At 33.4% G+C, this 11,932-nt stretch overlaps 1 protein-coding gene across 1 annotated transcript in view; it reads left to right on the plus strand.

Moving 5' to 3' along the window:
• Ncam2 (neural cell adhesion molecule 2) overlaps positions 1 to 11,932 on the plus strand; it is a 390,522-nt gene that overhangs the window by 29,545 nt on the left and 349,045 nt on the right. The gene's annotated exons all lie outside the window — the stretch shown is intronic.

Here is an 11,932-nt window from a genome sequence, read left to right on the forward strand (position 1 = left end):
GGTGCTCCAATGTGGGTCTCTGTCTCTGTCTCCTTTCATTGCCTGATGAAGGTTAATATTCAGGAGGATGCCTATATGTTTTTCTTTGGGTTCTCCTTCTTATTTAGCTTCTCTAAGAACCCGAATTATAGGCTCAATGTCCTTTATTTATGGCTAGAAACCAAATATGTGTGAGTACATCCCATGTTCCTCTTTTTGGGTCTTACTAATAAAAGATTCTAGCTACTTACTATACATAAAATGTCTAATTTTTACTCACACCATTAAAAGACCACAGATAAACACTAGTTTGCCAGTTTGTATATCAGATTGGTAAACCAAAGCATAACATCAGACAATGTATTATTCTGGTAATTCAGACCTTATCAATACATATTGCAATTAGTAAGCTTTGATAAAGAAGGGAGAAAGATGTTGGTTTGAGAAGACTGTTCATGATGATAGTTCATTTATATATTGTGTACTATAAGTTAATATTTGATGTTAACTTTATTAAAATTATAAAATAATTCTAAAATAAGCTTGTCCAAAAAATATATTCTGAGAATTTCAATAGAAGAGGTATTAGAAAATAAATTATTATAGATGTAGATTTTAAATATTTAGTTCAATTACTTCTGGTGCTTCTCTCATGAGTTTATGACAATTTCATGGCAAAGAATGTAGATACATTCTTTATGATGTGTTCCAGTCTCAATTTTATAATTTCATTTGATATATTGCTCATAATTTTCTTGAGAATTATTCTGTCTTTTTTGAAACATGAAAGTATTAATATATTTATTTATTTTTTATTTTATTTTTATTGAAAATACAATTATCCTCTCTTACAAACACTAATTGATGTACACAAGGTTGTTTTAGTTTAATTTTTAATATAAACTAAAAAAGATTATTTTCTCATAGTAGGACATTTCATTCTGTAACCAGGATAAAACTGTAAATTTATTGTTGGTGACAAAATAATCATCCAGATTTCCTTATCTCATAGGAGATATGATGATGCTTCTCATCCTACTTTGATTATTTACTTAAGGAACAGTGTTCACTCAGACTTCTATTAGACTGCGTCTTCCGAATGCTCATTACAAACAGGAAGATCTCTGACTATGCATGTCTTCACAGAGTCACGTGGAAGCGCTCACAGCCATCTCTCACTGTCCAAGGGAGACCTGGCCACAATGATTACCTATCCTGCAACATCACTAAAAGATATAGATTTGATAGTAGAGAATCTACAATACAAATGTATATCTAAAAATCTCCGTAAAGGAATTTTCTCCTCTCACTCATATGTTACTTGGTGATGTCTCAGATTACCTTACGTCCCAAAGGCAAATTAATTATCCATGTCTTTCAGAGGGAACCCCAAATCTTGCATGGTTATTATGTGATCACAGAGAGAAATAAGGAACTATATTCAAATACATGTATAGTTTAAATTAGTACTTGAATAATAAGTTTGATTTTTGAGGTGTGAAAGCATTAAACACTAAAGTGAGAATCTTCCCCAACCCCCTCTGCCATAAATGTATGCAGATCATTGGAGTAGCCGGAGGATGGCTTATGTGATTTCCTCTCAAGTACAGCAATAAATGTGAGGACTGCTGTTGATACCTAATCCTCGGTTAACATCATAAATCAGCACTTGTCAGACCAGGGAAGCATATTAACTAGAGTTATTATATTTCAGAACAGGAGTGTTTTTTATTCTGACAGCTTCCAGGAGTGGGGACTGTGTGATGAGTATCAGCAGATATTTCATTCCCCTGAGGATGAAGCGCATCTCCAGTTGTGGCTGCGAAGGGCAGCCTTTGAGCGCATGACATAATTCTCCCCCAGCCCTCTATTTTGATTCCTGTCATACCAAAATGTTATTTACTCCTTTACCAAGCTAACAACTGCCAGCCACATGCAATTTAATAGAGTTATAGAATTTTAGAGACAGGAAAATAAAACTTAGACGGTACGATATCTGAGTCTTCATCTCTTTTGTTGAAACTATGATGAGTATCCATTACTGAGGACTCACCAAATTCTATCTAGAGACTTTCTTATGTATCAAAGTGGTGTGGTTGCCTAGTATCTACATCCATCTCTTTCTTTCTCCTTCAGTATCCAACTGTACAGTTACTTAAATACATATATTTACCTGTTAAATATTAGATGGCCATTAGAAATAGCTAAGGCAAATGAGTTTCTGTAAAGCTGTGAATTTAATTAATTTTGATAAATGAGATAGAGCATCCTAGAGATTTGTGAACTTAAACTTGTTTCGAGAAAAGTCTTCAAAATTTTACTGATAAAGTATCCCTCATTCAAATTGTTTGTGCTCAGGAGTTTTTCATATATTGATTTATTTTCAGGGAGAGGATTTTGAAATACTGTACAAAAAAAAAACGATAGCTGAAAATTGGATCAACATCTCAACAGAATTCACTTTATTTTATGTATGTTTTATGTGCACAGCCTGAAGGTAATTTTATACAATACATTCAGTGAACATGCCTTATAATCAGGTGTGTTGTATTAAGTCAGAATAGATATTCACCCTATATCACTGGAATACTCAAATGTTTTCAGATCTTAGAGGATTTTGGAATTTCAGGTTAGTAATTGTAAAGTTTATTTTGTAATATATTTACATGCATGGACTAAAAAACGAAGAAGCAGTGATTCAGAACTCAAATAATATTTTTTTTACTTACAAAACTTGTTATTAAGGAAATTCAGCATATTTAGTGTATCAGAATTTCAGATCAGTATTAAGGAAAATCTTATATTGTAGGTAAGAAAGACAAATGTCACCAAAAAAGTAGATTTGTGACAAGTAATCATGCCTACTTTCCTTATTTTAAAGACAATTTTCAATAATTTTAAGAAATCAAACACAAACAAAGGCAGGGATTATACTAGTTAACTATCATCATGAATAGAAAGTTATAAAGTAGCTAGAGATTGTTCAATCCAATTTCATATCAGTGTTTTAAGAAAATACATCTCCTTTTGCTTGCTTGTTTTTAGTATCTTAGCATTTAAATAAATTGAGAAGTTAGTGTCATTTTTTAATATCCAGATGTAAAAGTAATAATGCAAAGCTTTTCTTCTGCATTTTAAATTCTTGGAGTTTAATTTTTTTTTTTGGAGGAGGGGATGGTCAGGAAAAAAAGGAGAGGTATTGTCAAATAGAGGTTGCCAACTCTAATGAGGTGTGAATTGTTCTCTTCAGACCTTCTGTTTTCTATGTTTAAGCTTGGGGTCCCAAAATGGACCTCTGATTCTAAACTAAGCATGAAGTGGGTTGACAACATAAAGCTGTATGCAAATTATTTGTCTTCTATAGCTGTCATTGGCCAAGGGGCTAAAGTTGTAGCTTGGATGATTATAGTAATATCTCTATCATGAAATACTTTGATTAACTAAATATTATTTGTGTATATGTATGTTTAAACTAGCACAAATCTTGCAATTAAGTTAAAACATATACGGTCTTATAAATCTGTATTTTCACTAGATCATGAAGTCAAATTGTTTTTATTTAAATCATATATATATGTATATATATATATATATAACTGTAATATTTGAGGAAACTTAAATAATCCAAAAATATAGATTATGGCTCTTCAAGTTTGATGATTGGTATTTATAATAACAATAGAGAAAATATTTTTTGAAATATATTTTATGGGAAGATCTTATGTGGGTGTTTATGTATATATATGTCTGTAAGATGGGGAGGGTGAGACAAGGGAGCTACAACATGTATTTGGTAAAAGGGTGTAAATCATTGTAAATTATGCTAGTCCATTATTACTTGGCAAATTAAAAATTTAAGTCAAATTATTTTCGAAGGACTGGAAATTTACAGCCATGAATGGTGATTTTACAGAGTCTTGTTTTAGGTTTGGTCTAGGAAATGAGGCTGTTGAAGATTATTAAGATTATTATACATACATATTTAATATGTGGCAGGATTTGAATTTTCAGACTTAAATTTAATATACAGAAACTTAAATGATGACTTTAACAGAGAAGTTTAAGCTTGGCTCCACTATGGCTCTAATGGAGAAGTTCAAGCTTGGCTCACGGCAGGGCAACATGTCATCCATGCACTGTCTAACATTGCATTCCTGGTTTGGCCTTGGTGGGGTGAACTATCTGAAGATTGATGATGAAAATCATCAGGATTCATTATACTTTAATTAGTATATCCCTGTTAACGACAGATCATCGTAAAAGAGTAAAATACCAAAGAACCACTGGGAACGAGAAGAAAACAAAGATTGAATGTTTCCTTTTTCTATTCAATGGCTATACTGTTACTGACCTTATGGATGATTATGTAAAACAAGTTGTTTTGTATTAGCCAAGTCTTAAGTCTTGATATGCAAGACTTAGACCACTGTAGATAGGACTAATAATGGTAGTGTATGAATCCATGCTTCGGTGCCTAGATGTGCTTGCTCCCCTTGACAGAGACTAAATTTGATCATGCATGTGAATCACTGAAAAGCACCCGGCACCTGCTATTTACACTGTCTGCATCACACTATATATGGGAGGACTTCCTGAAAATGCCTGTAATCATTATTCCACATTTAATGCTTACCTGTGCCAAATGAATGACAGAGTTGCAATATTTTGGCATTTGTCGTATTTTGAACAAGGTCAATGTAATTTAATTAACATTGGCAATGCCTTACATTTGTAGCATAGAGGACAAGCTCTGTGTTTCTTCACAATGCTGTTGCACTTTTTAAAAATCAAAACATTTGAAGCACAGCTTCCCATTGTAGAAACATACATATATACATACACACGTATATAAACATATGTGTATGTGTCTATGTATCCATACATATACATTCATGTATTATAATTTAATATATACATATATCATATAGTTAACCACACACATATATTATATATACATATACATATATAATATTCCCAAAGGAACACTAACTTTTTGTTTTTGTTTTTTTTCAAGACTTGTTTTTACTATGCAGTTCTGACTGTTTTGGAACTCACTATGTAGATCAGGCTGGTCTTAAACCCCCAGAGATCTGCCTGCCTCTGTCTCCGAATGCTGGGATCAAAGCCATACAACGCTACTCCTGGCCTCAAAGCACACTTTTAAACAAACCCTGTATTTACTATGTCAATTGGCCCTTGCGCTCAATCTGGACTCTAGATCCAGATTTTGCTTTATGTTCATTTCTACTCTGCTTGACCCGTGGTTTATCCAGCACCACAAAATCTTTGTAGCTTCTTTCTTATTTCTACTTTTTTTTCACTCATACTGCAGTTAAAGAAAACTTTATTCACAATTTCTTTTAGACTTAATACTCATATGTGGTGGAGAGATGCATCAGAGTTGAGAGTAAATACTGCTCCTCCAAAGGATTTAAATTCCTATAACCCAAGTCTTGTGATTCACAACAGCTTGTAGTGCAAGCTCCAGAATATCTGATGCTCTATTCTGAATTCCACGGGCAATGCATTTCCATGTATATATTAGTACACAGAGAGCCAGAGGCAGGGAAGGGAGGAGGGAGAGAGAGAGACAGACAGAGAGAGTTAACCAGCTAAACAGCTTTTCAATAGCATAAGTCTATTATTCTGCTATTACAAAGGAGTCATCTGAGGGGAAGACCCAGTAAGAAAAATAAATTATAACCAAATACTAAGAGCTAATTTTGTCAGAGTAAGATATTTATCTTGAGGTGGCATTTGTTTTCTGCCTTCTTTCTTTTCCTGGTTTGCCCCCTCTCTACATTTATATAATGTGCTGCGAGGTTATATTGCAAACCTCAACGTAGTATCTGAGTGAACTGTCCCTGGAATTAAGGGACATTGTGGAAAAGTTTCTATTTCTCTTCTGAATGAGAAACAATGAAATGTTACCTAAATTATTTTGTCAGCTATGTTTTATGTAAAAAGACTGCATGTGAACTCACATCAAAAAGTTTCTTTCTTTTTTTCTTTTTTACTGGCATAAATATTTAAGACAGTACTTAAAATTCTTGGATGACACAAATGAGTTTGGGTTAAAATATCCTTTTAAACCACTATTATATACAAGAGAGAAAATCTGCTTGTGAAAAAAGAATCCAGTGTTGGTAATGTGTAGCCCTTTAGATTTTAAGTGTTCATTATCAGGAGGGGATTAATGAGCAGCTGCTCAATGAGCAACCAGAGGGAAGAACGTGAGTTTTACATTTTAATTCTTTTTGTTTCTGTCAGAAGGTATCCAAGTGATTATTTTATTTATTTATTTATTTATTTATTTATTTATTAAAGATTTCTGTCTCTTNGCCCAAAGAGCAATCAGGGTTCCCTGCCCTGTGGGAAGTCCAAGGACCACCCACCTCCATCCAGGTCTACACAATAAAATCAAACTAAACATTTTCAACCTGTTGAATAGTGTAACTTTGTAGTCCGAAACGACAAAAACCATACAATTTTAAATAAACTATTATACAAAGAGAAGCAATATTTGAAATTGTAGAAGTCTTTCAATATTCAATATTGTGTGCATTTTTATCATTATTATTTCACAGTGCTAATACTGATGTTATTATTTACTCATCTGGAAGACGAGCATGTTCCGCAAACATTTTCTGTTGGGTTTTATTTCCAAATATGTTTATTAATTATACCACACGGTATGGAATATACAGACCTTAGATCTCTCTTACATTATACATCTTATTAAAATTATTAAGGCCAAGTGTAGTGGTACAAGCCTTCAATCCCAGCACTCAGGCAGTAGAGGCAGTCAAACTCTGTGAGTTTAACTAGCCATGTCTATATATAGGATGTTCCAAACAGCCAGGAATTACAGTGAGATCTGGTTGTAATAAATAAATAATTAAAGAATAATATGTACATGAAACATAATTTCATAATTTTTCTATATTAGCAGTTACTATTAAATGTTTTAACACATTTTTGTAAAGGTATTTTTTTTCTTTTTCTTTTTTCAAGGCAGGGTTTCTCTGTAGCTTTGTAGCCTGTCCTGGAACTAGCTCTTGTGGACCAGACTGGCCTCAATCTCACAAAGATCTGCCTGCCTCTGTCACCCGAGTGCTGGGATTAAAGGCGTGTGGCACCACCACCCAGCCTGTAAAGGTATGATTATTCATAACAGTAGAATTCAAATATTGATGTGTCTTTGCACTTGGAATATCATCTTGACTTTCTTCTTCCTCTCTATTGTTTAGAACAAACTTTGAGCTACAGAATACTAGATTTTTACTTACCCTATAGTAATTTCCCAATAGGGAAGTCAGTAGGCTTTTCTCTTAATAATGCCCTTTGCAAACCCATCTGTGCACACTTCTGTGTATGGGCCTCAAACACTGCCATATTTACCTGACACATTCCATCACGTGATGCTCTTCTACTGTCTTTACCCAAGCAGAATTCTGAGCTTTTCTACAAGTTTTAACTCACATTTGATAATAGAATAACTTTAATAGTTTAAACTTGAACCGTTTCTTCTACATCCAATATTGAGGCTATTTGGATGCTGCTAAAATTAAATTCAACAGTATTTCATAATTCCTTTTAACATCAGCTAGACAACTTATCGTATTACAATGCCCTATTTATTTTAACAATTAATATGGCAATGCATTTTTACATACAGATTAAATGACTCATAATGGTCAAAATCTGAGACAAATTATTGTGTTCCTAAAATAAAGTGTTCTTATATTAAACTTTTAATTGTTATTTGCTTCTAAGAGGCTCAAAATTTATGATACAGAGCCTCTTTCCTTGCCTAACAAAAGGCCATGGAAATTAGACTCAACTAACAATGCCTTCAGTCACTAACTCCCTTGTTATTCTGTCTTTAGAAATGTCTGGGGTTTCCATATATTGTGGTTGCCAGTGTCCCCTTTGATCCCATGCATCAATGATGCTTGAAATGTCAGTAGACCGTGCATTGAAATATAATGATTTGAGCAGGGACACATGAAGACAATCTGATTTCTTAGGTAAAAGGTTATCCTTCTAATTTCTCTTAGGTAAAAGGTTATTCCAGATTGGCTCAGATCAAGAGATTGAACAAATTATTCTTCCAGGTGACAAACTGGACTTTGCTGTGCTTGCCTTTGAACTAGTTCACACTGGTACAAAAAGAAGACAAAACAAATCAAAAGAGTTTTAAATGATTTTAAAATAACTCAGTATAAGTGTCTTTAATTTTTAAAGTTTCACCTTTAGTGTCTTCAAATCATATGTTATATAAATTCCAAACATATACAATGAGAGGATCCTTGATCTGATGAGTATCTCTTACTGTGCATAAGAGAGGTGAGTTACTCAAGTCATACCCAATGTCAAACAAGGGTTCCTGATCTTTTTTTTTTTTTTTAAGAAAAAAGTAACTGAGTGAATCCCCTTATGGGATAATCTAATGGGGGTCTCCAAACGTTTGTACTAGATTTACTGGTCTCAGAACAGAGGTTTTCTTCTAGAGGTTTCATCATGGTATGCCAAACAAAGAGAAACTACAAATGGTTAAATGCAGGCTGAACATTTATTGTCTTCATTCTTTCAAAAATTCCTTATGATTTAAGTGGCGAATCTCAGATTTTAGATTAAGCTAATGCAGTTCACCCAATCCACATAGTTCAAACACTATCTGTTGTTTTATGAGAGACCTCAGAGACTCTGCTGTTCACGACAGTTGTTTTTCTTTGTATTTTGGTAGGAAGGGTTCTGAGTGTTTCAGCACTCTGTTGACTAGGACATTTACATTTTGACTGAAATAAGGGAAAAGCACTGATCTGGGTGACTCTCCACCTCATTCTAGTCTCTTATCTTCACATTTTCTACCTTTTCGCCAACATCCCTACCCCTGCCTCTTTTATCATGTGCTGATCCCAAAACACATCTAAGGAAGTCTTCCTCAGAGAAGAGGCAGTTTTCCAGAACTCTGTCTAAAGTACACTGCACTGTGACTTCATATAAGAAATGATTCTTTAAATAGTTATCAAATTTTGCTCGAAAAAATACATAAAGACATTGATTTTCAGAGTCTATATTATTTACAACTCAGTTTTCTTGGCTCAATTAGGCTTAGGAAAGAGCTGGGAATAGCATGCGTTTGGCCTTACCCAGTGTTGTGATGTAGCTGTTTCCCATTAGAGAAATCTCAGTGTGTGTCTCAGGGGATTTGGGAACTTTCGTTAGTTCACAATTATTAGATCACTCCCTGAAAGTTTAGATTCTCCTAAGAGTTTGGGGAGCATACGTCACTTACTGGAAGACAACTGTAAGTTCCCTGTTTTTCCTTTTTCTGTGACTAAGGTGTATGTCTGTTGCATTGCAATCAGTAGTTGCCAAGAGCAGACTCTACCTTGTAGTGTCCTTCCTGCTTCCTGCTGGTGAGATCTTAAATAGGGCATTGTAGTCTTCATGTCTTTTTCTTCAATAGTTTTGAGTGATTCTTATTAATTATTTCACATTCTATTTCAGGTGTGACATGTGCCCTCTGACTGTGTAGCATGCAGTAGAGTTCCCTAAGGTCTTAGTCTAGACAGATATCTAAAAGTGTGTTCAGAATACAGAACCTTCAAAATCAACAATTTCTCAGGCCCATCCTCCTAGGAATACATCCTTTCCCCAGAAACAAATCAGTCCTCAGGTTAATAGACCTCTAGTGACCTGATTCACAACCTTGCCAACCAGACAAGTTTAGGCAGATTTGAAACTCTGTAATGAATCCAATTCGGGCTCCATATGGAGTTTCCACTGTAATTAGAAAATAAATCGTTGAGTAGTAGTCCCTTACTCTTCTCATGGAAACAAAAACAAAAGAAGACAACAATATATGAAATCAGCAAATCGTTGCTAATTAAGGAATCTGAAATGAGCAGGACATCATGAGCTCTTGATAGTCTATGTTAAAGGCTTACTTCATTTGCATTTTGAGTTGTATCTGCAATAGCCTTACCCCCTTACCATTTCTCACTAGTTACTCATGATTTACTAATTGACATTCATTTCTTTTTATTTAGTTATTTCCTTAAATAATTGCAAAAATTTTGGAATGTGTTGCATTATAAAGATATTGATAAAAAACATTGTTAAAGACTTACTGATTTTTTTTAGAATGCCTTAAATTCTTTTCTGAGTCAACATTTATATGGTGATTATGCATTTAAAATGTAAAGAACAGAGGACTTTGTGGCATTATGATTGTTAGTATTCCCAAAACATGCTTAAAATGTGGTCTTGGTCATTATTTTATTTTTTTCATTTCTAGTAATAATTCATGTTTAAAATTTGTGTATACTTTTTAAAGTCAAAATTTGTATTGTACATTATTCTGTTTTTATTTAAAAGTCAATAAAATTATCATTTACTTTCATTATTTCCCTTAGTTTGCCTTTGTATTGCCCTGTGGTTCAGACTGGCAGTGATCCACTCTTCTTTTGTGTCCTCATACAAGTACCACTATTACAATTGTGCTGGAGGTTCCCCAGCTAGAAGTCTATTGATTTCATGTGCTAATGACCTCCACTTGTGAAGCATGTGCACCTTGCAACCTTTCAGTTTAGTTAATCCAGATATTTTTCTTTCTTCTATTATTATTTTTATTTTTTATGTCTCCCCCATCCCTGGGGTAATACATGGACTCTGTTTTGCAAAAATACAGCTGCAGTTAATTTCCTGTTTTTGTTGTGTCTAACCTGATAGGTTTGAACTCTGAAGGTCAACTTTGCATACTGTTTTATGTTTAAGCTATTCAATTGTATCTTCTGTCTCAAGTAATTTTAAACTTTTAATTATATATTATATGGTTATTAATTTTCCAGATTCATGACTGTTCCCCTCTTTAAATTTCTACCCTTTGGTATTTTCTCAACTAATTTCATGATTTGAAAATTTTAACCACTAAGACGGCATTTATGTTTTCATTCCTCTCTCTTCTCTCAGTATGGGTCCTCATACTCCCCATTGTCTTGCCTCTGCCTCCTAAGGAATGGAATAATAGGGGTGCCTGATCATTTTTTACTTTGCTGATTCTTGTTTTAATACACACACACACACACACACACACACAAACTCACACACACACTAGAAACATCAATTATCTCACACCAAAACGGAAAGAGGACATGACAGTTAACTGGATAAGCTTAGGAATTAGAAGCTCTCATTCTGAGGAAATAAGTAGTATAACCTGCAGGTCATTCTTGCTCTGTGACTAGACTTTACTGAGGCTATCATGTTTTTTTTTCTATTGAATAATCTGAATATAAACGACCTAAACATAAATAAGCATTAATTTATGGGTATATTTTATTTAATGTCACCTAATTATATAAAATATTGAGTGTCACATATAGTTCATATATAAAAATCCACTTTCATTTTTTGATTGATTTGATAAATTTATATTGATATACTTCTTTGAATCCCTATAAAATATACTAAGAAAGCAATTATTTCATATATGCATGCATAAAACATGTATATATCACCACATCATATTGATAACAAAGTTAAAAGACATAGTTCATAATTGTAGATGGATACTATCTATCAAGACACACTATACTATCAAAGAAAAATTATGTCATGCATGTCATATGCAGTCAATGCCTATCATCTTGTTTCTATAATAATTTAGCTATATTTAATAACTAGATATATTTAAATTTTCATTTTCTAAGTATATATGTAAGGTGGAAAATTGATGCAACGTGTTTCACATATGAGAGGAAGGACTCTTTGGTGTATTTCCAAAGCTTGCAACTGTTCTGTGATAATTCAAGAAGCAGGAATTAGTTCTAAAGTGCAAAAGAACAGTATTTAATTTAAATTTTGTAAAAATAGGAGAGTGAAAGTTTTTATTTATTTATTTATTTATTTATTTATTTTATTTAAAATTTCCACCTCCCCCCCC

This window comes from Alexandromys fortis, unplaced genomic scaffold, assembly GCF_014885135.2.
Source record: "Alexandromys fortis isolate MF-2015 unplaced genomic scaffold, M_Fortis_MF-2015_v1.1 scaffold_129, whole genome shotgun sequence".
NCBI lineage: Eukaryota > Metazoa > Chordata > Mammalia > Rodentia > Cricetidae > Alexandromys > Alexandromys fortis.